Raw genomic sequence first — 15,387 nt, forward strand, 5'->3', positions numbered from 1 at the left:
CTTGAAACCTGGATGATGAATAAGGAAGACCGAAGAAGAACTGACTCCTTTGAATTTATGGTGCCGATGAAGAATATTGAATGCACCATGGACTGCCAGTAAAATGAACAAATCTGTCATGGAAGAAGTACATCTAGAATGCCACTTAGAGGCAAGGATGGAAAGATGTTGTCTCACATACTTTGAGCATGTTATTACAAGGGACCAGTTCCTGGAGAAGGACATCATGCTTGGTAAAGTAGAAGGTCAGTGAAAAGAAGACCACCCTCAACGAGATGGATTGACAAAGTGGCTGGAACAATGGGCTCAAGCACAGCAATGATTGTGTGGATGGAGCAGGACTGGGCAGTGTTTTGTTCTGTTGTACATGGGTTTGCTATGAGTTGGAAGCAACTCATAACAACAACAGCTGGCGGAAATGGTTTGTGCTCATCTGCTAGCCTAAAAGTTGGTAGTTCAAACCCACCCAGCAATATCACCAAAGAAAAAGCCTGGCGATCTGCTTTCCTTAAAATTTCAGCCAAGAAAATCTTATGGGGCAATTCTACTTTATAACACCTGAGTCGCCATGAGTTGGAATCAACTTGATGGCAGCTAACAACAACAACATCAATAAAATTAAACAGATAAAAAGATATGAAAATTAAAATGGAGAGAATTTCAGGTGGCATGAGCATATATCTAGAAATCTCAAGAGAATAGTCTTTATGAGTTTGTTGATTGATTGATTTTGGGGGGCGTGAGGAGAAGACAGAACCAGAGACAAAGAGAGAAGGATAATTACCAATTCTTAGGTGACTGGAAAGAATGATTCATGGGTCACCACCTGAATTAGGAAAGACCAAACAGGTCTTTGAGGAAAAGGAGGAAGCAGAGTTGGCTCTGGGACGTTATGAACTTGCTATGCTGAGGGTAATTCCAGTGAGTATATCCAGTGGGTTATTCCAGGGGTAGAACTGACAAGAGGACAAAGATGGAGGCAGAGATTTGCATCAGAAAATGCAAGGCCACAGGTCTCATGGGCCGTGATGATGATGATAGACACGAATATAAATCAGCACTCTAAGGGAGAATATGAAGAAAGAATGGTTCCAGATTTTGTCTTACACCTGGATTTAAGAGGTGAAGACACAGGACCATGAAAAGAATGTGGTCATAGAGAAAGGTGACAAAGTGGGCAATACGGGTCTTGGAAATCAAAGGAAGAACGAATGTTAAGGTCCTGAAAATCAACTGCTTTGCGTGGTACAGGGATGCCAAGGAGAATGGAGACTGAGAAAGGGCATTTGGGTCTGGTGATTAAGTGATGGTCTCGACTGGAACAGCTTTCAAAGACGAAGGGGCAGAAATTAAACTGGGAGGCATTAAGGGTGATTAGGTGGTTCATGAGGGAGCCCTGGTGGCCCAATGGTTAAGCACTCAGCTGCTAACCAATAAGTTGGCTGTTCAAACACACCAAGTGGCTCCATGGGACATAGACCTGGCAATCTGTTCCCATAAAGATTCCCACTGCAAAGATTATAGCCTAGAAAACCCTGTTGGGCAGTTCTACTTTGCCGCATGGGACTGCTATGAGTTGAAACTGGCTTCACGACACACAACAAGAAGTGGCTCATGGGTGGAAACTGAAAATTACACTTAAGAAATTTTCACAATGAAAGGCAAAAGAGAAAAATGGGGTAGGAGAATGAAGGAAGAATAGTTCATTTTAAAATTATGGAGGCCTGAGCATATTTGTCATCAAGAAAAAAGTGCAGGACGAATGACATTGAAAGGGGAAAAGGATATATTTGATGGTGAGGAGTCACGGTAATAGGACCAAGAGTACCAGTTGGGTATTAGATTGCAAAAGGAGGATAACTATCTCCCGTGGGTGGGGTAGGAAGACTCAAGAAAGAATGAGAGAGCAGAGAATACATGGGCTGGTGGGAACGAGCTGCTGTTTATATTGGCATCACCTTCCTGCACGGAGCCATGTAAGTTGCCTCTCTATATATGCAGAAACATTGGCTGGCGTAGGCACAAACATATGGAACCTATTATAGCTGTACTCCATAATGGGTCTGGCTTCCAATTTGCTTCCGAGTGTAGTTAAAGTGTTGACTTTAATCTATAATCTATAAAGATCAGTAGGATCTGGGATTCTGTTAACAAGAACTGCTTTCCTCCTTTTACAAAATTACCATGATTAAAATCATATGCAGGAGTCTGCTAGTGGTCCCCACACTTGCGTCCTGGGTGTTTTCCAGAAAGTTCTTGCCCTTGATTCTTGCACCCCTCTATTAAGCCCATCTTAACTCACCTTCAAAAGAGCATAAAAACCCAACTTGTGTCACAATCCCTAGGTGACAATCTTCTGATCCTCATTTAAAAATCAACTGCGGAACTCAGGGAAGTTAACTTTTATTCTTTCAAAAGCAGTTTTTTGCAGGCAGTGGTTTTCCCAATGTGATTCCTGAACCCTGGGGACTCTGGAGATGTCTCTGGGGGCTGCCTGGGGCACAAGGCAGGGGACTAACACCAGCTGTCACCCAGTTATTTGAATCACAAGGCAAAGGGGCTTTGCATAACAATGTGTTTGAAGGGAAGTTCCCAGGACACAAAGGAGATTGAAAGCAACTCCCTAAAACAGTGGTTCTCCAAGTTTAGTGGGAGTCAGGCTCACCGAGAGTGCTGGTTCGAACATAGTGGGAGTCAGGCTCACCGAGAGTGCTGGTTCGAACACAGACTGCAGGTTTCTAAGTCATTAGGCATCAGGTGGGGCCCAAGAATCTGCATTTCTAACAAGTTCCCAAGTGACTCTGGTGTCTCTGGTCTGCAGTTATTCCACAACGACAGCATCTCACAACAACTTGCTTTCTCACAAGGCTTTGCCTAACGTGATCTTAAACTCCTGGGAGCCAAAGCTCATGAAAGCGAAACCAGAATCTAAAAGTTCCAACTCCATTTCTCACATCTCATGCCACACTGCTCAATCTGTGTCCACAGGCAAACTAAGCTGTGTGAGTGTATGTATGAGTGTGTGCATATGTGTGAATGTGTGTGTATTACGTGAGTGTCTGTACCATTGTGTGTACGAGTGTATCTGTGAGTGTGTGTATTGTGTGTATGTGTGTGTACCATTGTGTGTCAGTGTCTGTGAGTGTGTCTGTTGTGCGTATGTACCATTGTGTGTGTGTCAGTGTCTGTGAGTGTGATTGTGTGGTATGTGGGTGTGAGGAGTGCGTGTGTGCTGTGTGTGGGTGGGAGCAACGAGTGTGTGTGAGTTGTCTGAGTATCTGCGAGTGTGCCTGTGAGTGAGTTGTGTGTGGGTGTGAGTGAGTAGTGGGGGGAGGGAGGGAGACACATTGTTGTTAACAGGGTTTTCCTAGATGAAAAGGCCTTAGACTTTAAGGAACTACCCCTTCAAGTCATCACACAAAAAAGTGGAGCCTAAATTTGCAATTTCTAAGGGATTTTTTTGCACATGATTATAGCTTATTGAAAGTGTGCAAAATGCTTTGATATTTTTGTTCAGGCATGTGAATGGCCACATTTAACATGGGCTATCCACTCAATATACGGGGTGGACTCTTTGCAAATGAATGATACAAACCATGTAATAACAAGGGAAAAGTTTATGTTAGCAATAAGAGGGCACACGCACGGACCCTAAGCCTGCGCGGAAGAGACAGGGCAGAGGATAGGAAAAGGCTTACAGGGACATTATGCCAGAGTACGAGTCATATGGGGACTAGTTTTCCTTCCCATGTGTTTTCTACTTGCCTGCTACATCTGTAACGACCAATTGCTAGCATTTACAAATGCTGGCCTCCCTGGAAGTGGATGTCCTGTTTTGCTGACATCCGAGGCAGGCCTGGCCTCAAGGGCACAGTCGGTCTCAAGGACACAGGGGCCCCAGGAGCTCCTGGTGGACTTCAGCCTGTGCAGTGAGGGACGCGGCAGGAGGACTCCGGCTGCCTAGGCTCTTTCAACTGGTGTTCTACTTGCCTGCGGACTCCCGGGGAAGCTCTACAGTCTGTCCGTCCCCTGATCTTCTTTCCTCCGACCTCTCATTTCCCTCCCTACTTATTTCCTGCTAGAGGGCTCAGCATCCGAAAGCTTAAGGGGGCAAATGAAGGGAGAGAGGAGCCAGGGGACAAGGGTACAGGTGGCCTTCCAGTCTCTCTTTTGATCCACCTTATGTATTGTTTTTTTTTTATGTATTGTTGACTGACACAGAACTACAGAAAACTGAACCAGAAAGAGCCTTAAAATCAAAACCAGACCAGCTGCTGTTGGGTTGATTCTGACTCATGGTGAGTCCATGTGTGTCAGAGTAGAACGGTGCTTTGTAAAATTTTCAGTGGCTGTGACCTTTTGGGAGTAAATCTTCAGGCCTTTTTTCCAAGGCACTTTTGGGTGGACTCAAACTGTCATCCTTTCAGTTAGTAGCTGAGCATGTGACCATTTGTGTCACTCAGAGATTCCAGAAACTCAGATATCCCCTTAAAACATATATGCGTGTGTCTGTGCATGTACATACCCCCGAAATGACACGATCTCTCTCTTTCCCACACACACACACACACACACACACACACACACACACGCACGCACACATTGAAGAAACAGAAGGTTTGGACCAGTCTGGGTTTCTGAGCCAGTCTGGATTCCTCCATTGCCAAGTGGAGCTGTCAGACCCTCACAGGGTTCCCATCAGGACCTCTGCCCCATCAGGACCTCTCTCTGGGGGTCTGTGCCCAGATGTATATAACTGATCACCCAGGGAGTAGCCAGGTGTCCTCCCAGGGAACAGGGTTGTCTTATGCTTGAGGGAACATTTTTGATGGCTAGTCCAGGGCTGTGGAGGTCACTTGAGCTCAGATGGGCTGTACTGGGATCCAGGACCTGGGAAGCTGAGCTCAGAGGCTTGCCCAAGAACATCTGGATTTTTCTCCCACATCCTGAATTTCATTCCTTAATTTCTGTATGGCTCCTATAAGACCCATTCTCTCTGTGATATCCCTCCAAATCCTGTCTCTAGCTGCTGTTTTTCTGTTTTCTACTCATAACACTGTGCTCACAACCATCTAGCAGCTTCACCTGCAGGGAAAATGGCAAGAACAAAAAATTAAGCAAAAGAAACTATACTCATACTCTTGCTCAGTGCCCATGTCTTCTTTCCAAGGGCTTTTCTTGGGTTCTTAGAGATTTTGCTCACAATACACATGCCATTTGCACTCTCAAGATCTCACATTCTGTTTCTACTAGATCTGATGGAACAGGTTACCGGGTAAAAGCTGGTGCTAAAAGCAGGCATACTGACAAGGACAAATGCCCAGGCAACCCAGAAAGAGGGAAGAAAAGAAAACAAACAAACAGATTTAAGAATGCCAAGTGGAATGAATATAGGGGCAGATGGTCCTATAGTGCTGTTATGGATTGAATTGTGTCCCCTCAAAATGTGTGTCAACTTGGCCAGGTCATGATTCCCACTATTGTGTGGCTGTTCTCCATTTTGTGATTTGATGTAATTATCCCATGTGTTGTAAATCCTAACCTCTCTGAGGTTAATGAGGCAAGATTAGAGGCATTTATGTTAATGAGGCAGGACACAATCTACAGGATTAGGTTGTATCTTGAGTCAATCTCTTTTGAGATATAAAAGAGAGAATCTAGCAGAGACGAGATGGACCTCATGACCCCCAAGCAAGAAGAGACAGGAGTGGAGTGCGTCCTTTGAACCTGGAGTCCCTGTGCTGAGAAGCTTCTAAGCCAGAGAAAGGTTGATGGCAAGGACCTTCCCCCAGAGCCAGCAGAGAAAGAAAGCCTTCCCCTGGAGCTGGCACTCTGAATTTGGACTTCTAGCCTGCTAAACTGTGAGAGAATAAATTTCTGTTTGTTAAAGCCATCCACTTGTGGTATTTCTGTTATAGCAGCACTGGATAACTAAGACAAGTGCTGATAGGCCCGTGCTGCCCATGTCAATAAGACTATGCATGGCCATGTAATATCCCTGTGTGCCATGACTGAATTCCCAGTGATGACCTGAGTCACAGGAGAAAGGCAAGTTTTGCCCAAGAAAGCTAGAAGGTCAATAGACACGTTATACCCTCTCTTCTCTCCACCTCCTTCACAATGTTGCAAAAAAGAAACCTAACAGTCTGTTATCCAAACTGAAGCTTCCAGGTGGGAGATCCTGCCTTTCCTTGGCTCCAGTACTCCTAGGTGGCCTCCAAGTCCTGCACACTGGCCTTTGACACACTCCAGCAGGAAAATGGCAAGCCATGCTGTGAGCTCTCTCAGTGAGTGCAAGTCTGCACACATGCGCACATGTGCTCACTACACATACGCATCCACTTCTCCTTGTGTGCTCGTGCAAACACACGCAGTGTAAACACTCATGTGCAAACACACACGCTTCTCTAAATGCACTCACAGGTGCAAATACACCAACACTTCTCCAAGTGCACGTGTACACACAAGGTCAGACACATATAGCTCTCCAGGTGTGCCTGTGCATGTATGTGTAACCATACACACGCACAAACACACACCTTTGAAGATGGTGGCATGACCCAAAATAGGGTTGAATGTGTTCACCATCCCTGTCTTTGGGCCACATGAATAATAAGACTATTATGTAATTCCCTCTTGCTTTAAGAGCTTAGTAATCTGAACTGTCCACACTTCTTGGGGAAAGCTATAACATTAACACAGAAGAACAGCAACTGACATTTATTTGGCTAGACAAAGCACTAAGAGCTTTATGTGTTAATCTCATTTAATCCTTAAAGGAATCCTATACAGTAGGTAGGAGCCCAGCTGCTTGTTGTAAACCCTATGGAGCAGTTCCACTGTGTTCTACAGGGTTGCTATGAGTAAGAATTGATGGCATTGGGTTTGTTTGTTTAGTTTTTTTTGTTGTTGTTGTTTATACAATAGGTGCTCTTATTATCCTCATTTTACAGATGGGCTCACTAAGGCATAAATAGCTTAAGTAGTTCATCAAGGTCACAGTGTTTAATTGGCAGGGCCAGGACTTGATCCCCCCCCATCTGTTCTAAAGCACCATGCTGTCTGTACGTGGCAGCTCACCTTGGCATGAAAGGTCTTGTGGGAACGGTCTTTCTATCCAACTTAAGATACATATGGAGGGACTTTAAGCTCTTGCTTGCTCTTTTGTGGCTGGCGGGGAGATTTATAATACATCCTACGTCAGAACTCTTCATATCTGGTGGATAATTTCTTAGATTTCCTTTCATTAGGAGTGGAGAATCTGACTGGCAGAAAGGGAAGCTAATGTCTAAATAATGCATGTCACCCCAAGGTGCCCCTCCCTCTTTGTGTCCAGGAGCAGGAGGAGGAGAGGCCCGAGAGAGCCCTTGGGAAGGGGTTGCTCTCCAGGAACGCTCTGTTCAAGGTAACAGAATGCTGACGGTCCTTTGCCATTTCCTCACATTGACTTTTGTATATTTATAAATAGAAAGTGGTCGCGATCAGGCATTCATCCATTCCAACATGCTTGGTGCCTGATATGTGCAGGCACTGTGCTAGACTGGGATGTAGCAGTGAAAAATGAGCAACAAACACCACCAACCAACCCCTACATGAGCCATGGGGTACCAGAACATCAACCACAAAGACAGCACAAACAAATAGCAACAATAGATACATGCATGCATCAGGTGCAAGAAGTGCCATGAAGATAATTATCCGGGCCAAGGGAATCCACAGTGGGGCTGTTTTCAACAGGGTAGTGAGGAATGGCCTGTTGGATGAAGGCTTGGGAGAGTTAATAATCAGTGAGTAGAGCACAACAGGAGTCCTGGAGTGGTGCATACAGTGAATGTGCTTGGTTGCTAACTGAAAGGTTGGAGGTTCCAGTCCACCTACAGTCATCTCAGAAGAAAGGTCTGGAGATCTACTTCCAAAAAATCAGCCACTGAAAACACTATGGAGCATAGTTCTACTCTGACACACATGGGGTCCCATGAATTGGAATCAACTCTATGGCAATCGGTTTCAGAGCACAACAAAGACAAGATAAAGACTTAGCTAACACTGAGAATGGGTTCTAAAGGCCTCTTCCTCAGACCCAAGAAAAGTTTAAAGCAATGAGAAAGCTTCAAATATGAAGCCAGTACAGAAATGAATCAAAATAAAATAAAGAAAAAAAGTCAAACAGATGCTATGTATTATTGTATGTTGGAATGACGGGATGCAAAGAAGGATAAGACAAATTCTTTTATCCACAGAGCACTTTTTCATTGTCACGTGATTAATGTGCCCCAGGTTCTAGGCTTTCTGCACAGATTAACTTGGGGACTTAAATACAAAAATGCCTTTTCAATGATATTATAGCCATTTATCTCCATTTTATCATTTTCAAAATGAGAATCGGCCCCTTATCTCACTGCCTGTTCATGGAGATTATGTCAGGTCATGAAATAATGAGCAAAGCAAAGCCAGGCTGAAAGAGAGCATTGGGTCGGTATACTTAGTAGCTAAGCATTATTCGCCTGCAGACCGACTGCCCTAAGATTGCATGCAAAGTGGATGGGGGCTCACCATTCACACACACACACACACACCCAAACCAAAAACCCACTGCCATCGAGTCAATGCCGACTCATAGCGACTATATAGGACAGAGTAGAACTGCCCCATAAAGTTTTCAAGGAGTACCTGACGGATTCAAACTGCTGACCTTTTGGTTAGCAGCCATAGCACTTAACCAATATGTCACCAGGGTTTTACACACACACACACACACACACACACGTGGGTAAATAATTACATGCCAGGCACTCTCTGGATGGGCCAGGATACTGAAATCCAAGACAATTAGAACTGAAATTGCAAGGCTCAATGCCACATTACCCTCATTGAAAGAATCCTTAGCAACTACTAAGCAATATCTAGAAGCCAAAGGGAGGATGGTGAGTGCCTGCCATTCTAAGGGGAACATCTTCAGGCACCAGAGTGTTCCCAGGATCATATCCTGTTATGACCTGTTTGGGAGTTATTCACCTATCAGCTGGGAAACACACTTGCTTTGAATCTCCAATATATTCACAGTATTTTCCAATAAACAAGAAAGCCTCCCAGGGATCTTGCCTGGGGACACAGGTTCCATGCTTTACACCACAGAAAGTTCTTCAGTGCCTATTGAATGGATTGTGGGGGCTGTATTAGTGCCCTCGGGGTGCCATAACATTGTACCACAAACTTAAAAGATATTTAGTGTCCACAGATCTGGAGGCTGGAAGACTGAATCAGGGTGTCAGCTAGGCCATGCCTTTTCTGAAGTCTCTACGGGAGGATGCTTTCTTCCCTCTTCCAGCTTCTGGTGTCCCCAGGTGTTCCTTGACTTGTAGCTGCAGTATAACTCTGTTTTCACATGGCCATCTGTCATCAATTGAATGTATCCCCCCAAAATATGTGTCTATTTGGCTAAGCCATGAGTCCCATATTGTGTGGATGCCCTCCATTTTGTGATTTGATGTAATTATCCTATGTGTTGTAAATCCTTGCCCCTATGCCTGTGGTTATGATCCTGTTTGAGAGTGAGCTATACATTACGTTAATGAGGCATGACACAATCTATAGAATTAAGTTGTATCTTGCGTCAATCTCTTTTGAGATATAAAAGAGAGAAATGAACAGAGAAGAGCGGGACCTCCTACTGCCAAGAAAGATGAACTGGGAGCAAAGTGCATCCTTCGGACCCAGGGTCCCATGCTGAGAAAATCCTAGACCCAGGGGAAGACTGATGACGAGGACCTTCCTGCAGAGTTGACAGAGAAAAAAAGCCCTCCTCAGGAGATGGCACCCTGATTTTGTGCTTCTAGCCTCCTAGGCCATGAAAGAATAAATTTTTGTTTGTTAAAGTCATCCACTTGTGGAATTTCTGTTATGGCAGCAGTAGATAACTAAGACACCATCTTCTCTCTGTGTCGCCTCTCCTCTATTATAAGGACTCCATTCATATGGGTTAGGACCCACCCTACTCCAGCACGACCTCACATTAACTTAAATGATCACATCTTCAAAGACTATGTTTTCAAGCAAGGTCATATTCTCAGGTGCAGGGGGTTAGGACTTCAACATATCTTCTTGGGGGATACAACCCACAACAGGTGTCATATCTGTTTTTGGGTGGCAGGGGTGCTCAAAATATTAATTTAAAACTCATTTTTTCCAGTTAGTGTCAATAATAATAAACACAGAAGTGAACTTAGATGTTTATTCCTTTGACTGTTTTCAAATATCTCAGTGTTTTGAGAAAATTTATATACATGTACGGAGAGAGAGAGAGAACAGGATTGCCATATCCCACACATATTTAGGCTTTCCAGGTTCTAGTTTTGTAACAGATTGTGGATCATCATGTTTTCAGGTGAGTGTCACTTGATAAAATGGAATCTCCTCAGCCATTTACCTGGACATTTATGAAGACTCAGGTATTATTTTCCTGACTAAAGACACATCTATGAAGCAAGTTCTTAACAGTGCTTACAATCATTTTTCAGAAAGAAAAATCACAGAGTCCATAGAAATGCCAGAATCATAGAGTCATGCTGGCCAATTTCCTAAAACTATCCATGTTAATACATAAGGGAGGGGAAGAATATGAATGTCAAAAGATACAGTAAGAGAGTCAAAGAGAACAATCCCATAACTAAGGAAAGCACTAAGATGAATGGTGGCCATGAACAGTGGTGAGTTCAATGAGAAATGTGCTTGGAGATGACTATTATCTTTTTATGGAAACCAGCTCTGGCCAGGAATTTGGAGACCTTTTTAAAATCTTCATATTTTGACAAAGTATCTAGGAAAGTAGTATTCAGTCTTAAAGAATATTATTTTATCAAAGAATCTCTAAATTTTCAATAGTTGTAACTGTAAGATGAATTCCAGCTGTTGACAAAGGCCTTATCTTTCTTTTGTGTATATATACATATATATACACAAAAGAAAGGAAACCAATCATTTAAGCAAAACTATCAGAAAGAATTGGAAAATATTTCACAAATGCATGCTGAGGTCTCGGGAGGAGCATGCCTTATTTCTACTGCGAGTGCTAGATATCTTATAGAAGATAATGTTTGGGCTTTCCAAAGCCTGGGAGTCGGAATAGGAAAGACAATCCTAGGAAACTGAAGGGTGTATATTCTCGGGGGCTATTCAGACTCTAGACAATCTCCAGGTTTATTTAAATGGCACCTTTGCCTGGGATGAGCCCATCTGAGCATAAGCACAAAAATGTCCCAGTGCTCCAAGGGTGGTGGTGATGATTTTTATGGACAGCCTGTATCGTCCTCCTGCAGCTGATCAAAAGCACATAATCTGCTTAACAGGAATTGGTCCAACCTCCAAATTTCCACAACACTCTGACCTGACAAAAGATGACAGGAGTGTGGCTCACCTTGCTGAAGGTGGTTATCGCACACTTTCAGGGCTCCACATTTGATGAACTGAAGAGCACTGCAGGACTTGAAGCGCATGTGTGTGCACATACACCCTCAACATGGAAGGAGGATCGGAAAGAAGCTGCCCACAATCACAGGATGTCAATGGGAGAGGGGCTGGTGTCTAGGATGGAAACTTGAACCAGACAGATGCCCTGATGAGAGGAGATTTTCCTGAAATGGACAGGCTCCAGGTTATGGGTTGATTTGTGTCCTCCAGAAAAAAAAAAAAAAAAATGTTGAAGTCCTCAAAAAAAAAAAAAACAAAAAAGAAAACTGAACCCGTTGCTGTCAAGTCAATTCTGAGACATAGTGACACTATAAAACCCTATAAGACTGATAGTTGAAAACATGGCCTTGGTGATAGAAAAGACACCAGGGAGCAAATGATAGAATTTTGCAAGAACAATGACTTCTTCATTGCAAATACCTTTTTTCTTCAACATAAACTGTGACTATACACCTGGACCTCACCAGATGGAATATGCAGGTATCGAATCGACTACATCTATGGGAAGAGATGATGGCAAAGCTCAATATCATAAGTTGGAACAAGGCTAGGGGCTGACTATGAATTAGACCATCAATTACTCATATGCAAGGTCAAGTTGAAACTGAAGAAAATTAGAATAAGTCCATGAGAGCCAAAGTACAACCTTGAGTATATAAACCCGAATTTAGAGACCATCTCCAGAATGGATTTGACATGTTGAACATTAATGACGAAAGACCAGATGAATTGTGGAATGAACATACATGAAGAAAGTATCATACATGAGGAAAGCAAGAGGTCATTAAAAAGACAAGAAAGAAAGAGAAGACCAAAATGAATGTCAGAAGAGACCCTGAAACTTGCTCTTGAAAGCAGAGTAGATAAAGCAAATGGAGGAATGATGAAGTAAAAGAGCTGAACAAAAGATTTCAAAGGGCACCTCTGGAAGACAAGGTAAAGTATTACAATGGCATGTGCAAAGACCTGGAGATAGAAAACCAAAAGGGAAGAACATGCTCTGCATTTCCCAAACTGAAAGAACTAAAGAAGAAATTCAAGCCTTGAGTTGCAATATTGAAAATGGAAACCCTGGTGGTGTAGTGGTTAAGTGCTACGACTGCTAACCAAAGGGCTGGCAGTTCGAATCTTCCAGGTGCTCCTTGGAAACTCTATGGGGCATTTCTACTCTGTCCTATAGGGTCACTATGAGTTGGAATTGACTCGACTGCACTGGGTTTGGTTGGGTTTTTAAGGGGAAAATATTAAGCGTTGCAGGAAGCATCAAAAGAACATGGAACGAATATACAGAGTCACTATACCAAAAAGAATTGGTCGATGTTCAACCATTTCACGGGGTAGCATATGATCAGGAACCGATGGCACTGAAAGAATTCCAAGCTGCACTGAAGGCACCGATGAAACAAAGGCTGCAGGAATTGACAGAATACCAAATTGAGATGTTTCAACAAGCAGATACAGCACTGGAAGTGCTCACTCATCTATGCCAAGAAATTTGGCAGACAGCTACCTGGCCCACTGACTAGAAGAAACCCATATTTATGCCTATTCCCAAGAAAGGTCATCCAACTAAATGCAGAAATTATTGAACAATATCATTAATATCACACACAAGTAAAATTTTGCTGAAGATCATTTAGAAGTAGTTGCAGCAGTACATCAACAGCGAATTGCAAGAAATTCAAGACAGATTTAGAAGAGGATGTAGAACGAGGGATATCATTGCTGATGTCAGATGGATCCTGGCTGAAAGCAGAGAATACATGAAGGATGTTTACCTGTGTTTTATTGACTATGCAAAGGCATTCAGCTGTGTGGATCATAACAAATTATGGCTAACATTGAGAAGAATGGGAATTCCAGAACACTTAATTGTGCTCATGAGGAATCTGTACATAGATCAAGAGGCAGTTGTTTGGACAGAACAGGGGGATACTGAGTGGTTTAAAGTCAGGAAAGGTGTGGATCAGGGTTGTATCCTTTCACCATACCTATTGCATGCTGAGCAAATAATCTGAGAAGCTGGACTGTATGAAGAAGAACAGGGCATCAGGATTGGAGGAAGACTCGTTAACAGTCTGCAGTATGCAGATGACATAACCTTGCTTGCTGAAAGTGAAGAGGGCTCAAAGTACTCACTGATGGAGACCAAAGACTACAGCCTTCAGTATGGATTACACTTTAACATAAAGAAAACAAAAATCCTCACAACTGGACCAATAAGCCACATCATGATAAATGGAGAAAAGACTGAAGTTGTCAAAGATTTCATTTAACTTGGATTCACAATCAACACCCACGGAAACAGCAGTCAAGAAATCAAAAGACATATTTCACTGGACAAATCTGCTGCAAAAGATCTCTTTAAAGCGTTGAAAAGCAAAGATGTTCCCTTGAAGACTAAGGTGCGCCTGACTCAAGCCATCGTGTTTTCAATAGCTTCCTATGCATGTGAAAGCTGGATGGTGAATAAAGAGGACTGAAAAAGACTTGAGACCTTTGAATTGTGGTGTTGGCAAAGAATATTGAATATACCATGGACTGCAAAAAGAATGAACAAATCTGTCTTGGTAGAAGTACAACAAGAATGCTCCTTAAAGGCAAGGATGGTGAGAGTGTGTATTACATACTTTGGACATGTTGTCAGGAAGGGTCAGTCCCTGGAGAAGGACATCATGCTTGGTAGAGGGTCACTGAAAAAGAGGAAGACCCTCAGTGAGATGGATTGACACAGTGGCTGCAACAACAGGCTTAAGCATACCGATTGTGAGGATGGCATTGGACTGGGCAGTATTTCACTCTGTTGTATATAGGGTTGTTATGAGTCAGAACGGACTCGATGGCACCTAACAACAACAACGTTTTCATTTTGAATATTTTAGTTGATTTTTACCCACTAATGTTAATCATTTAGGCAGTTAAATATGCTATTTTAGATAACAAAGATTTAAATAATTTGACATAACTTTTAGAAATGGGATGTCTCCAATGGGATAGAACCAATTAGGTATTTCATAAAATTAAAGTAACTAAGGATTTGAGTTCCAAAAAAACATTTATCATCAGATATCATCAAATCCTGAAACTCCAAAGTTTGGAAAAGAATATAGACAATGAATCCCGATAACTCATAAATGAAGATAACCACTTATAAAGGAGTGATTAAGTCTGGAGAAGTAAAAATTCTTGACTCAAAATAAATCACTGCAATTAATACTCAGCAAGTAACTTTTGTGATTTAAGCCTATAAGGAAGATTCGACAAGTTTACCAAATGTCGATCAAAAAAGGATCGTATAATAAGATCAGCCTCAACCTGTAGGTGACTGTAAAACTTAAACATTGCCAACTCTGTGAGGTTGTTTCCTACTGCTGACACTTGTACCTTATACTTAGTGGACAGCAGTTTCCACTAGTCACTAAATGCTGTTTTATGAAAGGAGAGCAGCAAGTTGAAGAAGACATCTGCTACCCTGTAAAATATTCTTTGTTAAAGAGTGTAAATGGACCCAACCCATCAGAAATGTGTTTGGTTAGCATTTTAAGGGGGCAGGAGCCGGTTGACATGTTTAAACCCAAGTTACCTGTGATAGGCTGGGTTCTCTAGAGAAACAAAACCAGCGCAGCATACAAATATATACAAACAGAGAGAGAGAGAGATGGAAACACTGGAGGCGTAGTGGTTAAGTGCTACGGCTGCTAACCAAAGGGTCAGCAGTTGGAATCTGCTAGGCACTCCTTGGAAACTCTATGGGACAGTTCTACTTTGTTTTGTAGGTTTGCTATGAGTCGGAATCGATTCTACGGCCCCGGGTTTGGTTTTGGTTTTATATATAGAGAGAGAGATTTATATCAGGGAAATGGCTCACGTGGTTGTAGAGACTGAAATGTTCCATGTCCATGCGTCATGCTGGAGGATTCT

At 42.8% G+C, this 15,387-nt stretch overlaps 1 protein-coding gene across 1 annotated transcript in view; it reads right to left on the reverse strand.

The window, feature by feature from the left end:
* The window catches only part of ADAMTS16 (ADAM metallopeptidase with thrombospondin type 1 motif 16), a 290,702-nt gene that overhangs the window by 84,308 nt on the left and 191,007 nt on the right, over window positions 1-15,387 (reverse strand). The window lies entirely within an intron of this gene.

This window comes from Elephas maximus, chromosome 2 (assembly GCF_024166365.1).
Source record: "Elephas maximus indicus isolate mEleMax1 chromosome 2, mEleMax1 primary haplotype, whole genome shotgun sequence".
NCBI classification, from domain to species: Eukaryota; Metazoa; Chordata; class Mammalia; order Proboscidea; family Elephantidae; genus Elephas; species Elephas maximus.